Source organism: Drosophila suzukii, unplaced genomic scaffold, assembly GCF_043229965.1.
Source record: "Drosophila suzukii unplaced genomic scaffold, CBGP_Dsuzu_IsoJpt1.0 scf_20, whole genome shotgun sequence".
Lineage (NCBI taxonomy): Eukaryota > Metazoa > Arthropoda > Insecta > Diptera > Drosophilidae > Drosophila > Drosophila suzukii.
Window position 1 is genome coordinate 242070 of NW_027255907.1, and position 21391 is coordinate 263460.

The following is a 21391-nucleotide window of genomic DNA, read 5'->3' on the forward strand; positions in this document are numbered from 1 at the left end:
ATAAGTATTATAGGGACAGAAAAGTTTTGGAGAAAGTTAGCTATGCGAATCCACGGATGGCCCTCCCAACCTATGATCACCACCTTATAGCATGGCTTCGGTGACCCCTTCGATACCCTACGATCGAGAAATCATCAGCTTAGTTCAGTTCAATGTTATTTACAGATCCATGGTTTTATTTCTGTTCGAAAAGCTAATTAATTTTCCGTGGATAGCGATACAAGTCATATTAAATAATTATAAAAAGAACATAGGGTATTTAAAAAAAATAATGCATAGGAAGATAATATTCATGATATAACAATGTATTTTACTAAATATAAATTTTAGCTTAAAGAAATAGTTTTCGATAGTTCTAGTTTTCTTGTATTATTTTTGCACAAAAAAAATCTTATTAAAGGGACTTTCTCTAAATTTTATCAATTCATGTTTTTAGGCAATTAGAGACTTTAGGATTTAACAATAGGCGATCTTTATTTCTTTTGAAAATCGCAAATTAATTCATAGAGAATGCAAATAACTCAAGGTATTTTAATTAATTAATTGTTTTTAGATCGGGGCTTATGTTTAAATAAGTTTCGTTCACTTTACGGATCGGCGAGAAATGTGAATAAAGTAATATATATATGTGATTAGTTAGTGTGACTCACGGCATTTCCTCCAACGTTGAAGATCGATCTCCGGACGGGATGGGTTGGCTGTAATGTTAATGGTAGCGATATTTCTCGCCATATAGAATTTAAAGGGCAAATAAACATTTCTCTCATTTCTCTTAGACGCGCGAACGATTTAAACTAAACTTGTAACCCGTACCTAATTCATCGTACTTCCTTGAATACCTTACAACAACAAATTTCTCATTAAAACCTAAAAAAAATCTAGCTCTTCTTAAATTAAATCACAGCTTCTCGGCGTGCATTATCTCTTTTAACCCGAGTGACTGGTTATTTTCTTTCAATTTGTTAATATAACTATCGCTTTACATAGCGTTGCCACTTGACGCTTTACGAAAAGTTATTGTTTGCCCATGGCTTACATATCTTTGATTTCATTGATTTCCTTTTCCCATTAATTCTTAAATTCGGTTTTTCAAAGCGCCTTGGTTATATAATAGGTTAGGACTGATCCAATATGAAAGCGAGTTTTATCTCCATTAAGGTTAAACCCGGTTGGCTAGTGTGCCCTGCTAGGTTAAAGCCGTTCACACACGCGGCGCTTTTACAACATAATCGGGTATAAATCCCTAAATCTGCGGCAGCGATATTTCACTCGGAAGCCTCCCAGACGGCTACGCGCACCCCTTAAAACTCGGCTGGTGTACGGATGCGTGGCATGATGGGCATCGGGACAGGTTATGTAATTGAATTAAACTGCCATCGGATCCGCTCTAAGTAAAACTGCACTTCTTGAAAGGCACTACATAGCCCGTAGATAGGTAGATAGTAGATAGGGGTACTTCAGGGCACTAATCTCTCCAAATCATTCCTCGCGGGCCAACCTGACGATTGGGCATTTAAATTAATTACAGATATGGCGACATGCGTGTCTCAAAAAAAACCATACCTGACGATTGGGCCCCGAGATTTGATTTTGGCCTTCTTGAGGTGGTAAATCCTCCAGTAAATTGGCCGAATCAATAAGATGCGCCTTTGGCGGCAACTTGTGGCAGCACTGGCTGGGTTTTCCACCCGGAATTTTTAAAAAATACCTGTAGTGAAATTTTGTTGGAGGTTAAATACTCCCCAATTTCCAAACAAATGCACTTGCACTTACTTTAAGCTTTATTCGCTGGCTAGCTTTTATAGCTGGCAGCCACACTGAGTGCTAAACACCACTTAGAATACTGGATGCCACTCAAAAATACTGGATGCCACTTTTAGTCTTTTAAGTGAAATTAAAATTTTGAGCTGCTGGCACGTCCGTTTCTCTCGCAGGTTAAAATAAGAATAACTTAACCGGAATCGGCTGGATACCAGCGAGGCTCTTGGCGGAAATATATATCATATGACGACCGACAGGTGTCAAAACTAGAACTTTCCAAGACCACCCTGGCTCAGCTATTCAAAACTATCGAAATATCGAATAGCCGACACAGGTTGCCACACTAGGTCAAGCTTTGGTTTAAGCGGACCCTGTATAGTAGGCTTTCAGGCTGAACCTAGGTTCGCCAGTCGCTACAGGCGCCGTTAAATGAAATTAGGCCAAAGCAGCATCTGACGAATGAAAAGCAATATAATTTGAGAGCTCAAGAAGTCATCTATAAGGAAGGCCAGAAGGTGTTTAGGCGAAATTTAAAACAAAGTAATTTCGAGGCGGTTAAGATAGTCCAAAAATTTGGTAGGACAGCAAATTAAAACAAGAAAGGAAGTTTACTTCGGCAAGCCGAAATTTGTATATTTGTATTTGCAGTTATAATTATTACAAAAAATACCAAAAAAATTTATTCCCAATAGTATATATATGTCGGCGATTGCTATATCTCAGTGTATAAGGAATGCTAGTTTCTTGTGTCTTCTCTTGTGTCATCTTATGTCCTGCATATTTGCAATATCATTGTTTCTCTCTGCTCGCCTTGCAACGTACCGTTAGAACTGTTGCCTGTGCGGCGCTACAAAAAGTGTAGCACGACACACGTCTGCGTTGCAGGCTTCGTGGATTTTGTCATTTTCTTTTTTTAAAGCCTAGTACTCAGATCGACGAAAACCGCGAGCTAACCATAGGAGTGAGCGAGAGGCAAACAGGCGGCTAAAGGTTTTCGTCGGGTCTGTTTTTGAGCGCGGTATGAGCTAAGGAAATACCAGACAAAATACCAGATTTCGCGAGTGAATTTTCGATGAACGCCGTTAGCAGCGGCCCAAAGAATAAGAAATTTAATCTTTGGCGGTGTTCGTGCAAAGGCGATGTTGAAACTAAATATTAAAAATGAAAGGAAAACCCCAAAATAGGATGCAGGAGGTCAGTGCAGATGAAATAGAACGCCTAATCCAAGCTGTTGCCCTTTATTGTGGGATTTCACCGGCAGGAAGCAAAACAACAGGGGCAAATTCGAAGAATTGTTGAAGTGCTGGAGGAGATCCACCAGAGAATCCCATTGGGAAGGAATATGCCGAGTGGGACCTGGCTCTCTACATGGACATCCTGCCGGGCGTCTCCTCGCAAAGAAAGTGATCTCCGACAACCTCTCCATTAGTACTCCGTACACCACCACCACCAGCTACTTGGCAGCTTAAGCGGAGCTGAAAGACCCGCTGGCTTCTATAGGGAGGAGGAAAATGTAGCGCCTGCTAAGCAACAGTTGGAGAAGCCTTAGCCAGCCACTGCCAGGATGCTGGGCGACTTCCTGCAGCATCAGCGGATCAACCCCGTTCCCAATCCGGCTCCCACTTCCTTAAGGTCCAATATGCCTATTGGGACTCGGAGCTGAACTGCGGTGGAGCGGGAAAGACGGCGCAGCATCCGTGGGACGAGAAGGAAGCTTTAAACTACTAATTTAGATAAATAAAAATATTCGTTGAACGTTCCATTTATTTTAATTTTAATTTAATTGTGTACCAGCAGACTCCTCCTTTTTAAATTTCAATTTCAAACCCAACTGCTTGACAGTAAGACCATGCTACATGCATTGCGGGTGAACCTTGAAAACTTCGGTCACACTACAAAAAATACGATTTTTCGACTAGTGAAACTCTTAGCCGATCTGAGTACTGTGCTTAAAGAGGAACCGTTTTAGCGAGGCGTCAGCGTTGTGGCGCTGTCGCCGTGTGTGGTTCGCAGGAACAGTATAGGCATTTACAAGAACGATTAGTCACTCTCTGTAAATCGACGCCTGTGTTCAGACCGAAACGCACTCCGCTCTAATGGAACCCGAACGTAATTCGACATATATGTCATATTATTTTCCAATTTTTCGATCGTTTCTATGGCAGTCGTCCGATTTTGATAAAACTAAATACGAAATTCAGAACTAATTAAAATATGTTATTTCCAAGCGTCGGAGGTTAGTTGTTAAAAAACACCAAAGATATAATTATTGTAAATTTTTTTTCCGGTTGTCCGATCCGGCTGGCTCCGACTTATATTCAACCTAAAGAAAGAAGACTTTTGGGAAAGTTTCAGCCAGATATCTTTAAAACTGAGAGACTAGTTTGCGTAGAAACGGACGGCCAGACGGACGTGGCTAGATCGACTCGTCTAGTGATCCTCATAAAGAATATATATACTTTATGGGGTCTGAAACGTCTCCTTCACTGCGTTGTAAACTTCTGTACAAAAAACTGTTATGTCGCCATCCCTCAGTAATCGACTAATGAGAAAACCAGGGATGCAAAGTGGGTTTAGGGTTTCCAGTGATGGGCAACGTGGAAATTGGAGTCAGTTCGGGGGCGAATTCAAATTCAAACCGGACAAATGGAGGTTATAGGGACATTGACCCAGAATGCAGGGAACAGAGGTCCGTAATCTGCATGGGTTAGCGGAAGGAAAATGGCCGACACTAGATCAGTTCAGATTTGGTGTCGGCGGCGCGCAGTCGCAGCGGGTTCGGTGAATTAGCAATCTCCTCACGCGGTCGTGGTGTTCGAGTGGCCATCAGCGCCTAGACAAGTTTAGCAAAAAATTTCGAACACAGTACCAATAAATAAAAAGGAGTGAGCCCGCCCGTGCAAAGCCGGACTGGTCAAGACCCTACGGTGAGTGCGTTCCGGTTAGTGGGGGAAAAGTCCAATAGGAATCCCATTTCAGGCCAGCGAGAAGAGACGAGGAAGGTAGTAGCGAGGTTCCATTAATTAGGGCCTGGCCAAGTTCTTTCTTGGAGCTACCCCGGTTCTCGGCCGGAGGTTACGTCATCGGCGAGTCCGGCGCCTCCAGCCGCTAGCTACCTGGAGGAACCCGTCGTGCCTGCGAGAAGTCATCCCCGCGCGTGGAGAATTCACTCCAGGAGGGGGCATAATCCTCCCCAGAATTCGGTGGTGGAATTACGTCACCAACGGGACCTGGAAAAGATCGGCGGCTTAAACGCGAAATAACCCTTTTATCTTTATGTTGTGTTGTCCCCTAATTTATTCAGTTATTTGTTTATTTAATTATTTATATTCTTTTCATATAAAATTTGTTGGGGGAGGTGATCTTATATAACACTTAAAAATTAACCTATATATATATTCCACAAATTTTAAACTGTTTATTGCCGGATGTGAATAATTCACGGCGAGTGTTTTTTTTCACATTTGTATCTGATAGTTTTTGCAATTTATCGCTCCTTCTGGGCGAGGCTTGACATTTAAACCGTCAAAGCCAAGCACTTGTTAATCCCACGGGGAATCCTCTCCAGCGACCGCGTAGAATAGGTTCGTGTGTTATCCTCGGGTCTGGGATCCGCTTAAGAGAGCTCTTTTAGGTAGGGACCGAAATAAAGAAAACAGACCAGTCAACCCGTCTACGTAAATCCCTTGGTGTGACTGTTGCACCCAGCGGGCGGTGGTTGATGGGATTCCTTACGGGAAGCTGAAGCCCTGTAAATAATTTAAGTGAATAAATGGTACTAGAATGAATATGGAGTAGACATATCTTTCAGAGGGGAGGGAACATGTAAACGGTTCCAAGGTATCTTACGGTGACCGGTCCAAGGGGCAGTCGGAGACATCTACGGCTGCTACGGTTTGCCCCCAAAAGCCCACAATATATCTGATGGCGTCCTGTGACCTAGAAAGGAACAAGTCGGGGAATTAGTTTTGTGATAATCACGTGTTGTGTTAGTTTTATAGTTTCGCATATTTCGTCAATGTTTTGGTCCAGCCATAAAACAGCTGTTGCAGCGTGAAGTGTTGTGAAGTACAAACATCTGTTTGTTTATTGTTGCGTGTGTGGGCAGGGTTGGAGTACCCACACCCCAAGTGCTCTAGAGCTAGCCGGCGCTGCCCACTTGCGGACACACGTAGTCCTATTTTGGGACATAACAATATTGGCGCCCAACTTTCAAATAGATCCATAGATCCATCCCATAGATCTTTATGAAGTCCTCGTCTGACCGGTAGGCGAACAGCAGAAAGATCTGGGGGAAAGACGAGAAATAAAGTTTGGATTAGGAAAGTAAGAAAAGAAAGAAAACGTTCTGTACTGTGTTCCTTTCTCGACGACATCAGCTGGTCCAAGCGAACTGGAAGATTTGCGATCGAGATACAGGAGCAACAGTCGGGGGAACGTAAAAAGATCCTTTTTCTTCAGGCAGTCGCCAATACAACCGAAATCCGGAGTCCTGAGTTTCTTAAGAACAGGAGTCTCAGAAGCTTCTGGATGATTCCTCGGTGTCCTTGACTGACGAACGGCGGTTAAGATGTATCGAGAGGTCGATGGGATGATGGTGAGTGAAGAAACATGGATTTTTGATTACTAAATAAAATGACACCCTTGGCTCCCAAACTTCGACTGAGTCGAAGTTGGAAAGAGTCGTCTCTGTCATTGTTTTGTGTTAAACGTTAAATGTTGTTATCATGTTCCAAGGTCGAGGACAGTCCATTAGAGAAATAGCGCCGCAGATCAGTTCACCGTAGGGGATGGGACAGTTTATAGTAGTTCTTTCCCCTTCTGTTTCCTGAAAGACAAAATTACGAATTAATAATTTTTGAAGAAATAAATTATCAAATTAAAATGGGTAAGAATGGAAATAATATGGAAGATTGCGGGAACCTTAAGACCCCTGTAGGGAACGCAGGATCATTCACTTGTCCCCCACTGCAACCAATGCCGTTTCACACTCTAAACCGGGTGGGAAACCCAAAAAGATTAGAGCTTGGCGACAACTCCACACCAATACCGACTTTTTCACACATCCAGCTAGATCCGATCCAAGAACAGTATAGCCTCGAAGGAGTCGACAACCAGGGCCATGGTAGCGATTTGAGGAACTTTGTGGTAGAATCCCAGAACCAGTTTCGAGCTGAAATGGAACGGTTTATCGGCGACAAGATTGACAAAAATATCAAAGAAGGCTTTGCTGAGTTGATGAGGCAGGTCGAAAGGAAGACATCTCTATCGGGGGGGTCAGAAACATCAATTAGGTCTCAGGGACTCCCTGCGGGTGGTCATTTTGGAAGTCGTCAACCTGGGAATCAGCCGACAATACTGTAACGAACTGTTTTTTATGGTCTGCTCGCTACGAGATTCGTGCGGCTAGCTCAGTATATTGTGTGTTCGTCCCACCAAATTTATATTAACGTGACCGCCCAGTAGCCCAGTGAGAAAGCACAGAATTCACGGGTTCGTATTGGGTTTTATTGCGGGTATATTATTACAAGTGTCTTAGTCGCTTGGTTGGCCTTGACTCGTTGCTTGTGACCTTCGGTGCTTCCGACGGTCCTGTATGACTCGACGACCTCTCGCCTTGATGACTCGGTGCTCCAGTCCTGTAGCTCCCTGAAGATACTCGCAGCTCCCTGAAGATCCTCGCCGCTCCCTGAAGATCCGCGCAGCTCCCTGAAGACGCTCGCTCGCTGTTCACTTCTCACGCGTGACTTGGTGACTGCTGGTAACGACTCGGAATCGCGAGGGGTATCGGCCGTACGGGCTTAGGGAAGCGTCACCGTTCTCAGACTAGGGTGAACAGAAGCTGCGCTCTCCAGGATCGCTCCTTTCGACACACCGCCACCTGTCCCTTGCTCTGTCCCGGATGGTCCCACTGGGGTTTCTGCTCAGCCCGCGCGGACAGTCAAGGCGGAACGCCAGGAAGCTGCCTCGCGCCTTACTTCGCTTCCACGCCTAGTGTAAACGAACGTTCCACCCTAGCCTCACCCTTTTGCTTTTTGTCCGGGACGTTTCCGTGTGGCTTTTGGTACTCGGGGTTCGGGCACGCCGCTCCGGGACCTCGCAAGTCGAATCCGTAGGGCTCTCCTGGATAATACCACTCGAGACCGTACCGATCGACCGCTCTCCCTTCTGGCTTGTTATACTCTTTCCAGGCGTAACGCCAGGACTTTGTGGACAGGGTTAATCGACCGCCTTGACCTAGCCGTGTGATGCCCTCTGGATCTCAGCTACCTGCGTCTCAATTCGGAGATTCCTGGTATCCCAATCCCGAACGTCTCGACGTAGCAATCTCGCTCCTTGTAGGCTCCCACGGCGCTGCTTCTCTGGCGACTCGACTTGCTGCTGCTCCCTTGTAGATTATCTGGTTGTTTGATTGTTCACTTTGGTATCTGAGTGATCTTGACGGTTTGACTCCTTGTGATCGACTGATCCAGCTGCCAGCGCTCTGCGGCCTTATATAGGGCCTCCGGGAACCGTTATTTCCCTTTTGCGCACGGCCCGCTGGATCTCTCCACTCTGGGTCCAAAGTCCGTGCCTCCTGGATGACCCACTTGTCGTTCCCGTACCGCTTCCAATCGATGCTCCGCCCACTGCTGCCATCCCGCTGATTCCCGTGATGCTTGTGGCACGCCTGTGTGCCGCTCCACCGCCGAGATGTGGCACTTCCTCTCCCGGTCCAAAGTTCACGGGAGAGTCCAAAGTCCGGTGGAGTCCCGTTACCCGCTATTGCACACGGCACTCTTGCCTTGCCCGCGAAGTCTCCACTCTCTCTCGATCTCCATCCTTGGTCTCCAAACTCTCTCGCTCTCCTTCATTGGTCTCCAAACTCCTTCGCTCTCCTTCGTTGGTCTCCAAACTCTCTCGCTCTCCTCGCCGCGCCGTTACTACGCGAATTCGCCGCGTATCTGGCAAGCGGCCGGCCATCTGCTGCTGTTTCTATTTGTGGGGAGTTATTCAACTCCTCACATTCCCCCCTTACTTCGGGAAACATTTTAAACTCGTTCCTACTCTCCGGCGTTTTCTTGTTTATCCTAGCCTTCGAGTCCTTGTGATTCCCGCGGCGCTCCCTCGTTGCTCCCTCGATGCTCCCACGACGCTCTTAACTCCGTTGAGTTTCTACAGCGCTGGTCATCCTCCTCGTAGCAACTTGAATCTCCCGCGCCGATATCTTTCCTGACTCCACTGGGACATCGATACTCGTGTGCTATCGATCCCCACCTCGCTGCTCATCGCTGCGTTCTACTCCTTTTATTTGCTTCCTCCGCCTGGTCACACCATTCGGGTGTGATCGATGTGCGATATCGATATCGACGGTGCGGCGTTGCCACCTGCTCGTTGCGATATTTCCACCTTTGGCCGATATTACCATTTGTGTACCCATCGATCGCACTTTCATCTAGTGCCAATCGATCGCCTATCGAGGCGCCCCCTTCCCTGGCTCATGGTGATTTTGCAACTTTCTAGGTAAGTTTTCGCATTTCTTCACTCCTTTCTATTTCATCCTTTCTCTCTCCACACGACCTCTCTCGCCTCTCGTCTCTCTCTCTCGCCCTTCAATCGTCCTCAGCCGGCTGAGCCTGGCTTTACGCTGGCAACACTCGAAAGCTGGTGCGGAGAAGACTTCTCATTTGCTTCGCTGCAGGTAAGTATTTTGGTGTCGCTTGGCTGCTTCCTGTATTAATCCAATATTTATTTCAGGATGCTGGAGCTGCCATGTATGCCCCTTACTTCTGGCCCCTGTTTCAGCCGCGTTTCCCGTTCTATGCCGGTTTTTCAAACTCTGTTTTTCGTTTTATTCAAATTTTATTGCCGCTCCTCGAACACTCTCGTGCCCGCCAGCCCCAACCGGACGCGGAACGCGAGTTACGTATAACCCCACTTCACTTCCCACATATGTCCAAAACCCAATTTCTTCTTTACCACCTCTTAATAATAAAGTACAAGAATTGCTTAACTCATTAAATGCTAAATAAACAATATATTAAAGTAATACAGCAAACAGGAAATGCACAGGTTAACGATCTGGCACATGCCAACCAAAATAAGTTCTAAGAATCCAAAAAAGCAATATAACACAGTAAACAGGAAATGCATAGTTCATCGATCGTTATTAAATTCAGGCTAACTAGAGGCCAACGATCTTACACATGTCAACCAGAATAATTCGTAATAAGCACTTCTGTAAACCTAAATTAAGTTTTCTTTAAAACATTATCAATAAAGAATATTCAGTTGATTTTTGCCCACCAACCCCGCTTGACGTGTTTTTACTTACAAATAATTTATTTTTTTTAAAACTTCGCGACTCCTTAAACAAAATTGGCGCAGTCGGTAGGATCCTTTTTAATTAAAGAGGGTCCAGTGATTATTCAAATCGAACTTAACGCGAAGAAAAAAAAATATAACAAAAATTTTTTGTGATAAATAAAAAAATACAAAAAGTCAGCGAACAGAAGCGAACTAAAAATCAGTCCGCTAAGTGAACGTGGTGCAGTGCATAGAAAAGTGCATTGATCAAAGCAAAACCAGACCAAGCAGCGCAACAGCATTAAATCCAACTAAAAATCAGTGGATTAATGCCTGTAAAGATCGAACTAAAATCGACTTAGACAGCGCTAAGAAGGAAATCAACTCAACCTGGATAGAAGAAGGCAGCGAAGGATCGCTTCATACGACAACAGCAGGATGGCTCACGATAACGGCCAGAAGCCCCAAGCGGATCTTTTGGAACAATTGGCCATAAGGGAAAGACAGCTGGAGCAACTGCAACAAGCGTATGTACAGCTCCAAGGAAATGGAAACAACCCAGCCCAACAAGAGCGGTTGTTCAAAAACATCAATCGTTTGGCAACCTTTACGGGAACCGGGGAAATCTCCATCAACTCCTTCTTCAGTAGCGTGGAGTACCTGTTACAGACGGTAGAGGACCCACAACTCAAGAGAGAAGCCACAAGGACAATATTCTACAGGACAATTCAGGGTCAAGCAAAGGATGCAGTAATAAATATCCCGGAGCCGGACAACTGGGACCTGATAAAAGCCACCTTGAAGTTAAGGTACAGACCAGACACGGAGCCGCACCAAATCTACAAGAGGATATGTGACCTGAAAGTGAATTCGGTGAGCGAGCTTGCAGTAGAAATTCAAAATATAAAATATAAAAATGATGAATTAATTGTGTATCATATGAATGATAATTTTATAGATTTAAGTAATGTCGAAAGTTTATTAGTTAACACAGCCAAAGAAATGACACAAGGCACTTTACTAGACAAGATCTACGAAGTCAGAGACTTAAGCACTATATTAAAGATAATGATGCAACGCAGATATGAGAATATTTGCATTAGGTATCAGTATAGGAAAGGAAGACCTAATCAAAACAATTACAGGAACAACAACCAGAATACCAATCAACAATATAGTCAGCAAAACAATACAATGCAAAATGCACAGCAAAATAAGAATACCTATCAACAATATAATCAGCAAAACAATACAATGCAAAATGTACATCAAAATTATCAGAGCAACAATTCAGGACAAGTTAGACAGAACAATACCCCTCAGAATTTTAGAGGCAATAACTCCGGACAAAGTAGACGATATCAAAATAATCAGTGGAATCAACAAGCAGGATCACATCAGTCTAGGCAAAATAGGCCAGCGAATGTGGTACCTATGGAGGTAGATAACATAGAAGCCAACCAACACCAAAACAATACCGACCAAAGCAGATACGAAAATGACAACTACAACAGTGACCATAACTCGAACAGTAAACACGACAATAATCAAATGGAAAACTATCCACAGGCAGAATTCAATAATACGGTTTTTTTACGAAGCCGCCTCGGATGGGTTACCACTAATAGAACTTAACATAGACAAACAGAAATACGTGGCCTTAATAGACACAGGAGCCACCTTGAGTTTAGTTAGCGACCAGATTAACGGTTACAGAAAAGTGAGACTAAATACGCCCATACCATACACTACAATTAACAGCAAAGACGTAATAGCGTACGAAATTCATACCACAGCCCCAAAAGAATTTAACTTACCAAATAACGCAAGAGTACGATGGAAATTAGCCCCGCTTAAGGGAAGAAAATACAATTTTATCATAGGGATAGACCTCCTAAATTTTTTGAATGCATTTATAAACATTGAGAGGAAGGTTTTAACTTTAAATCAAAAAGAAAACGTAATTATAAACAATCCATATCAATACGAAGAAGTTTCCGTATTAGAAAGTAGCAGTAAAAACTTAGAGAATTTGAAACTCGATCACTTAAATGAAGAAGAAGTCAGAGAAATTAAAGTCATTGTACAACGATTTAGCAAACTTTTTTTTAAGGAGGGAGACCAACTAACTAGTACGACAGAAATTGAACACGAAATACGGACCAATACAGAGGAACAGTTAAACTCAAAACTTTATAGATACCCACCACAACACGAGGAAGAAGTTAGGAAACAAATAAAAGAAATGGAAGAACAGGGTATAATTAGAAAGAGTAATTCAATTCACTGATAGTAATCCCGAAGAAAATCGACAACTCAGGAAAGAAAAAGTTTAGGATAGTAATAGAAATATAGATAGAAAATGAAATAACCATAGACGACAAATTTCCGATTCCGAACATTAATTCTATTTTGGATAAACTAGGAAGAGCTCAATACTTCACTACAATAGATTTAGCCAAAGGCTACCATCAGATCTTAGTCCGAGAATCAGACAGAAAAAAAAACAGCATTCGTAACGCCACATGGACTATATGAGTTTATAAGAATGCCATTTGGGTTGAAAAATGACCCTGCCACATTCCAAAGACTTATGAATGAAATACTTAGGTATCACATTAATAAAAAATGCGTCGTGTATCTAGACGATATACTTATTTTCAGCACCTCATTAAAAGAACATATTTAAGCTATTAACGAAATATTCCAAATATTAGAAGAGAAAAATTTAAAAATACAGATTGACAAGTGTAACTTCATGAAAAAGGAAACTGAGTTTCTAGGACATATCCTTACAAAAGAGGGCATTAAGCCAAATCCAAATAAGATCGCAATCATAGAAAAATTACTGTTACCACGAACAGAGAAGCAAATAAAAAGCTTCTTAGGTATAACAGGTTATTACAGAAAATTTATAAAAGATTATGCTAAAGTAGCACAGCCAATAACCAAGTATTTGAAAAAAAATGTTAAAATAAATCTAAAAGATCCCACCTATGTCGAAGCATTTGAAAAATTAAAACATTTAATCAGTTCTCACCCAATTTTAAGATATCCCAATTTTGAAAAAAAATTTACATTAACTACAGATGCATCAAATTATGCAATTGGATCTGTCCTATCTCAAGACGGTCATCCAATCTGCTTTGCATCAAGAACGCTAAACAATCATGAAAAAAATTACCCAGCAACAGACAAAGAATTCCTAGGAATACTATGGAGCGTCAATTATTTCAGACCATACCTTTACGGGAATAAATTCAAAATATTAACTGACCACCAGCCAATAAAATTCTTACACTCAAAACATAAAGGTAAAGATATTTCACCAAGACACCAGAGATGGTTATTAAAATTAGGAGAATATCAATTTGAGATAGATTACTTGAAAGGAAAAGAGAACAGAGTGGCAGATTTTCTTAGCAGACTGGAAGACAGCGACCTTACGAACAAAACCGAAAACGAAAGAGACAATGAATACAAAGATAATATTTCAGACATAAACATGATAGCAAACATTGAAGATAATCTCTCAACATCAACAGTACACTCAGCCGAAGAAAATTTACACAATCATTTTTATATAAAAGAGGAAATAGTTAACAAATATAAAACACAAATAGTTATTACAGACAGTAAAACAGACGAGTATAAAACAATACATGGAAAATCAATAATATTTATAGCAAAACACGACTTTCCAACAATGGGAGATATTTTCAGGAGATATATACACAAAGGAAAAGTCGGAATCTATTCAGAATTATCGTATCAAGAGTATAACATAGTACAAGAAAAACTAATAGAAATGTTTTCAGACAACAAACAATTAGAATTCATAAAATGCACACTCAGAGCTCAAGATATTGAACATGAAACAGAAGCAGTAAGACAAATTTCGTTTTATCATGTAAGAGAAAGTATGCACTCAGGAATTCAGGAAACATATAACCAATTGAAAAACAAGATTTACTTTCCAAAATTGTTAGAGTTGGTGCAAATGGTTATAAATCAATGCGATTTTTGCAAAGAAATAAAATATGATAGAAATCCTATTAAAAATAAATTCAGTAAAACGGAAACCCCATCAGATAAAAATCAGATAATACACTTGGATACATATGTAATAAAAAATACACATTTTCTAACGACCATAGATAAATTTTCAAAGTTCGCAGCAGTATACCCATTAAATGATAGAAATCATATCACTATAGTAGAACAATTGGAGGAACATTTTACGAAAATAGGCAAACCAGGTAAAATAATAGCTGATAACGAATTTGATTCATTCAGGATTAAAGAACTACTAAGACAAGAAGGGATAGAATTACACTTGACAAAACCGAATAGTCACACTGGCAATTCAGATGTAGAAAGACTACACAATTCACTAGCAGAAAAGTTTAGAATAACATATAAAACGGAAGAGTCGAATATGTCAGTAAAACAAATTATGCAGAGAGCAGTGAGAAATTACAATGAAAGATATCACTCCACAATCAAATGTACCCCCAGCGAAGCCCACAACAATAAGATAGAATGGACAAAAATAAAAGAAAATATAGATAGCGCTAAACAAAAAATGTTAGAAAAGCACAACGGCAACAGGGAGCATTATGATGAAAAACGAGAAGAGGGTTTTATAAAGAACTACAAGGCAGTCAGACACAAAGAAGCTCCGAAATTCAAAAAAGCAAATCTCGGTAATATTGACCCAATAAATATTAAACGTCCTTATAAATTTACAGAAAATACTAACGACGACTATGTTGCTGACGACAATACTAATGACAATGGCCATAACAACAACAGCGGGAACACTAACGATTCAAGAAATACCTGATCAGGACGGGTATGCGCAAATAGAGATGAAAAATCAAGATATAATTATCACAACAGATATAGTAGTACATATAATAAACTTAAAAGATATTGACAATATTTTGAACGAAATAGGAAAAAACATAGAAATGATAAACAATGACAACAAACACATATTACAATCGGAACTAACTGAAACAAAAAACAAATTGTATACCCTATATGGAAACCACAATACAATATCGATTTCAACAAACTAAACCATATAAAGTTAGCTACGGCTATGTTCAGAAATAATCTTTTAGTATTCGCAATAGAAATACCAAAAAACTTTATAACAGTAAAAATACAACAGATAATACCGATGCCTAATGAAGAAAACTTTGAAATAGATCAGGAATCAGAACTGATATTTAACTATAAAAATTCAACATACACCTATAAAACAAATAAAAAATTAAGAGAAATGCGAAAAAGTAAACATTGTGTATTTAAAAAAAATTGCAAACTGATACAAAGAAATGAAATGCAAATATTAGAACTAGACGAAGAAACCGTAGTAATTAAGAATGCTAAAAATGAAACAATTTATCAAAATTGTAACAGCAATGAAATTAAAACGACAAAAAATATTCTAATACACTTTACAAATTGTACAATAGGTATAGAAAATAATTATTTTACAAATTCATACGAATTAGATAAGAAAAGAATTTTATATGAGAAATCAAATCAAACTCAAAATTTTACTAAACAAATCACTTTTGAGAAAATATTGGAAAATAATAAGATTAACTGGTCGAACATAAGAAAATTAAAAACACATAAAGACATAAATTATTTTTTTTAATGCAACCATACTTTTGTCAATAATTGTATTAATTGCTTACATTGTTTTTAAACACAAGAAAATTAAAATTCAGCTCAATAACAATATAATTCAGGAGAATTCTTATCTAAAAGGGGGAGAAGTTACGTATAACCCCACTTCACTTCCCACATATGTCCAAAACCCAATTTCTTCTTTACCACCTCTTAATAATAAAGTACATGAATTGCTTAACTCATTAAATGCTAAATAAACAATATATTAAAGTAATACAGCAAACAGGAAATGCACAGGTTAACGATCTGGCACATGCCAACCAAAATAAGTTCTAAGAATCCAAATAAGCAATATAACACAGTAAACAGGAAGTGCATAGTTCATCGATCGTTATTAAATTCAGGCTAACTAGAGGCCAACGATCTTACACATGTCGACCAGAATAATTCGTAATAAGCACTTCTGTAAACCTAAATTAAGTTTTCTTTAAAACATTATCAATAAAGAATATTCAGTTGATTTTTGCCCACCAAACCCGCTTGACGTGTTTTTACTTACAAATAATTTATTTTTTTTAAAACTTCGCGACTCCTTAAACAAAATTCGCGCGCCCCTCTCGCCATACGCGCACGCTGCGCCTGCCGCCCAGGATGCGAGTTTCCTCTACCACCGGTGCCTCCGCGATCCCTTCGGGCCACTCATGCTCCGCGATCTCTCGCCATCGCTGGCCCTCAGGCGCCGACACCGTCCGCGACAATTTCGGCCGTGCCACCACCTCGGATACTTCGGGCGCCGAGTGCTGCCGCTTGAGCGGAGGACGGCCGTTTTCCACGGGCTCAGGCCACACCCAGGGTCCTCGCTCCAGAGGCTCCGCGGTTAGTGTCGCGCTCCCGGTAAACATTGGCGTCGATGGCCCTGTCCTTGGCGTTGTGGGTCCGGTGCTCGGCGTCGGTGGCGCCCACTGCTCCGGTCTGCCACGGGTCCTGGGATCCAGCGGGCTCACCCGGGGACCACTTTCCTCCCAGATTCGGGGCGCTGCCGTCTCCTCTACGGGTCCCTCCGGCCAGGTCCAGACAACCGTCTGCTGTCGGCACCTTACTCCTTCGGCCACGAACGTCCGGGTGCTGTGGCTCACATGGGCCGCCGGTATGTCCGTCCGGATGTGTTGCTGCTGCGGTGGTGGCTGCTGCTGCGGTGGTGGCTGCTGCTGCGGTGATGGCTGCTGCTGCGGTGGTGGCTGCTGCTGCGGTGATGGCTGCTGCTGCGGTGGTGGCTGCTCGAACCTCGGCGTGGGCGGTCGTGCTGGCGTCCACTGTGGTGACCCCTCGTACCGCGGTGTGGGCGGGATTTCGGGCAGCCACCGCGGAGGTGAGGACGCCCAGTCGACTGCCACTTCTTGCGGCGGGATGCAGGGCTCGGGCGCATACCTCGGCGTGGGTGGGTACCCCGGGTTTTCCCACAGCTGCTGCTCCTCCTCCTCGGCCATCCGCAGTTGGGCCTGCCACTTCGGCGACTCCTCCATCTCCTTTAACCGCTGCTCCTCGCTCCGCCTTCGCGCCTCGCCCTTTCGTCGAAACTCCCACGTAGCCGCTACCACAGCCTCGGCATGGCTACTGGGAGTTAGCTGGTCCTGGGACGGCTCTTCGCTGGCCCACTCCACCTCCGCCGCGCCAGTCGGGATGCGTCCGTCGGCCCGGTTGACCGCTCTGCGAAGCCGCCATCGCCGTTGCTCCACCCGCGGGTCCTCCACCAACTCGACGTCGCTGTCGGAGCTGATAACCGGCTCGGGGACGCCCCGCCCGGAGATCCGCCGCGAGGTTCGGGTAGGCCGGGCTGCCGACCATCCTTGCCCCGGGCTAGATCCTCCGGACGGCTGGTGGGCAGCCATCATCTTGCGCGTTTCGCTCCTCGTCACACGTGTGCTCATGATGCTCGTCGATTTTGATTGTTCAGCTGGAGCCTGGGCTCCCTTTAACGACACCTCGGTTCCGAGCCTTCCTCTTTGCTCAATCCCGCTATTTCCATCGGCCTCTCCTTCTTACTACCCAGATCTACGGTACAGCTCTCTGCTCTGTGCCGTCTTCCCCCTTCCTTCGGCACACTTTTGATGCGTGATTTTTCCTTTCCTCCGATCAGTCCCAATCGACCCTTAGACGCTCTGGTTCGCTCCCTTTGTGTTCTTAACGTTCTCCTGATGTCCTTTATGTGTTTCATTGCGCCTTTGTAGATGCCCTGTAGTATCCTTGGAGTATCCCTTTCGAATCCTTGGAGGTATCCTTGGAATTTGTTCGTAGTATCCTTTGGGAATCCTTGCAGGTATCCTTGGACTCTTTCCGTAGTACCTTTTGGACGTATCCTTTGACTCCTTTCGTAGTATCCTTTGGGCATCCTTGGAGGTATCCTTGGACTCCTTTCGTAGTATCCTTTGGGCATCCTTTGGGGTATCCTTTGACTCCTTTCATAGTATCCTTTGGGCATCCTTGGAGGTATCCTTGGGATCCTTTCGTAGTATCCTTTGGTCATCCTTGGAGGTATCCTTGGACTCCTTTCGTAGTATCCTTTGGGCATCCTTGGAGGTATCCTTGGGATCCTTTCGTAGTATCCTTTGGTCATCCTTGGAGGTATCCTTGGACTCCTTTCGTAGTATCCTTTGGGCATCCTTGGAGGTGTCCTTGGACTTTTAATGTTGTTTTGCATCTGTTGTGTCTGCTTGCTGTAGCCGCTCGCTTGTGTTTTTCGTTTGTTGCTGTTTCAGCTCGCTTACGTGGATGGTCCGCTCTTTCTTTGTGTTTATGTGTCGTATTTTGCACACGACGTCACCCACCTTTGGCGTCCATTGCCTCCTCCTTAGGTTATAATGCCTAGCCTGGTCCTGGGATGCTTTCTCCAGGTTCCGCCTTACAATCTCGAAGATTTCCCTGAGTTTGTTTGCATTCTCTTCCGGGGTCTCTGTCGGTCGTCCGGTCCCTACGGTTTCTCTGTCGTATAGGGCGCTCGGTAGTCTTGGTTCTCTGCCTTGGGTAATGAACGACGGTGTGTAACCTGTGGATTCTGAAACGCTCGTGTTTACTGCCAGCATGATTTCTGGCCATTTTTCGTCCCAGTCTCTTTGGTTCTGCCCTGCGAACTGCGCAATCATTGTTTTCACCGTCCTATTGGCTCTCTCAGTCGGGTTCTCCTGTGGGGTGTATGGAGCTGTGAACTGTTGCCTGGCTCCCATTTCGGCCAGGAAACTCTTGAAAGTTTTGCTGGTAAACTGGACTCCGTTGTCCGTTATGACTATTTTGGGGATCCCATACCTCGCGATTATGCGTTCTTTAAAAGCCGGTCTATCCATACCAGCAGCATTTGGTTGCCGTGCTTCGAACGCGGCAGGGGTCCGACGAAGTCCGCACATACCGTAGCCCATGGTTCCTCTGGCACCTGCGTAAGCATTTTCCCAGCCATTTGCATCTGATTCGGCTTGAATCTCATGCATGTCTCGCATACTCGCACGTGGGCTCGGGCGTCTCTGTGCATTCCTGGCCAGTAGTACCGGGCTGCCAGACGTGCTATTGTCTTTCGGCTTCCTACATGGCCAGCCGCCGGTGAGTCGTGGTTCTCCTTCAGCACCGTTTCCCGTAGAGCTTTCGGGACGCACATCTTCCATGTTGCAACATCTTCGCTGCCCGCTCTATGAGGTATATTCCTGTACAGGGTGTTACCCTTCATCACGTAGTCCGGATACTTTTGCGGCTGGGTCCTTATCTTTTCGCGCATTTCCAGAATCCAGCTGCATGCTGCAGAAGCTTCCGCCGCCGACGTCTCCTTGATCCCTCGAAGCGTTTCCGGCAGTGCCTGCCGACAAAGCGTCTGCCACCACGTTGAGTTGCCCTTTCCTGTACGCTATTTCGAAGTCGTACTGCTGCAACTCCAGGGCCCATCTGGCGATCCTCCCTGAAGGGCTCTCTATGCTGTTGAACCACTTCAGTGCCATGTGGTCGGTTACTACTTTAAAGTGGTAGCCTTCCAGATACGGCTTGAGCTTTCGGATTGCCCAGACGATTGCCAAGCACTCCTTCTCGGTCGTTGAGTAATTCTTCTCAGCGCCGTTGAGCGTTCGGCTTGAGTAAGAGATTACCTTTTCGCCTCGTTCAGTTTCCTGGGTCAAGATTGCCCCGATGCCGTAGTCGATTGCGTCAGTTAGCAAGATGAATGGTTTGTTGAAGTCCGGGCATGCCAGTACGGGGTCTGCGACGAGTCTTGCCTTCACCTCTTCGAACGCCGTCTGATGTTCCTGTGTCCACACCCATTTATTGCCCTTGCGTAGCAGATCGTTGAGAGGTTTGACTATTTTTGCGAAGTCAGGTACAAACCGGCGGTACCATGATGCTACGCCCAGGTACTGTCGGAGCTCTCTTACTGTCGATGGTGGTTCTAGTTCGGCGATGGCTGCTACCTTTTCCGGATCCGTGCCTATTCCTTCGCTAGTCACTCGATGACCGAGATATAACAGCTCTTTCTTGAAAAATTGGCACTTCTCCGGGTTTAATCTCAGATTTGCCTCTTTTAGTCGTCGGAACACTTCCTTTAGGTTGGCCTTGTGTTCTTCCAGCGAGCGCCCGATCACTATGATGTCGTCCTGGTAAGCAAATGCGTGCGGCGACATTTCGGGGCCGATCACCCGGTCCAGCACCCGTTGAAAGGTCGCAGACGCCGAATGAAGTCCGAATAGCATTACTTTCCATTGGAACAAACCTTTCCCCCAAACGCCGTAAACTGCCTGCTGCCCGCTTTCAGTGGGATTTGCCAGTACCCATCCTTTAGGTCCAAGCTGCTGATGTACCGTGCTTCCCTCAGTTGGTCGAGAATATAATTTATTCGGGGCATCGGGTAGGCATCCTTTACAGATTTGGCGTTTATTTGCCTAAAGTCGACGCACAGTCTCCATTTGCCCGTCTTTTTCCTAACCATCACGATGGGAGAACAGTATGGGCTTGTTGAGTGTTCTATGTATTCCATTTGGAGAAGCTCGTCCACCTTCGCTTTGATCTCCCCTTGAACTTTCGGATTCTTGGGATAGTATCGCCGCTTTATTGGTTTGTTGTCTTTCATCGTGATCTGATGCTCTGCCATGTTTGATGCTCCCTTCATGCTGCTGAAAGTCGATAGCTCTGCCTCCAGGAATTTCGTCGTGTCGTCATCTTCGCTTGCCCGTTGTACGACTGCCACCGACAACTTTTCCTCGAGTCATCCCTTGTGACAATTCCTGGCCGGTATTATCACTTCGTGTCCAGCGCACTTAATTTCGGTACCGACTTGTGTTAGAAAATTCCATCCCAACACCAATGAATCCACTACCCCTGGTAGTATCAGCAGGCTCATGCTCAGTCGCTTGTTCCCGAACGCGATTTCCACCTCCAGCTGCTCATCGATTCTGCCACATCTTCCGTCTGCCAACCTAACTTGCCGTCGTATCCCCGCGCCCAGTGTCCATGGCCGCCGCACTTTCGGCAGGCCTCCTGGGGGTCTGTGATGTGTGTCGTTTCACGAGGCCTCTGTGTTGTACTTGGTGGCCTCCAAACATTGTTTGCTGGTTGCATCTGTTGCTGTTGTGGTGGTGTCCATTGGCCTCCGCGTGGTGCTCCTGTTGCCTGCTGCCGTGGTACTCGGTTAGGTGGCGACCATTGCTCGTTTCCCCGTGTCTCCTGGATT

At 44.2% G+C, this 21391-nt stretch overlaps 3 long non-coding RNA genes across 5 annotated transcripts; 1 reads left to right on the plus strand and 2 right to left on the minus strand.

Annotated features, from left to right (window-relative positions):
• Positions 1-392: 392 nt before the first annotated feature.
• Positions 393-1927, minus strand: LOC118879739 (uncharacterized). Its single transcript, XR_005016085.3, has 3 exons — positions 1774-1927; positions 1564-1708; positions 393-1498 (listed from the first exon to the last, which is right to left on the minus strand). It is a non-coding gene; the product is annotated as an uncharacterized lncRNA (long non-coding RNA).
• Positions 1928-5168: 3241 nt separating this feature from the next.
• On the minus strand, positions 5169-7044 carry LOC118879731 (uncharacterized). 3 transcript variants are annotated; one of them, XR_011605612.1, is made up of 4 exons: positions 6816-7044; positions 6685-6753; positions 5885-6589; positions 5169-5700 (listed from the first exon to the last, which is right to left on the minus strand). It is a non-coding gene; the product is annotated as an uncharacterized lncRNA (long non-coding RNA). The 3 variants fall into 3 exon arrangements; XR_010655219.2 differs by having other exon boundaries at positions 5169-6049; positions 6116-6589; positions 6816-7039; XR_005016076.3 differs by having other exon boundaries at positions 5169-6589; positions 6816-7037.
• A 990-nt stretch (positions 7045-8034) lies between these two features.
• LOC118879733 (uncharacterized) lies at positions 8035-10030 on the plus strand. Its single transcript, XR_005016077.3, has 3 exons — positions 8035-9264; positions 9368-9442; positions 9499-10030. It is a non-coding gene; the product is annotated as an uncharacterized lncRNA (long non-coding RNA).
• The last annotated feature ends 11361 nt before the right edge of the window (positions 10031-21391 follow it).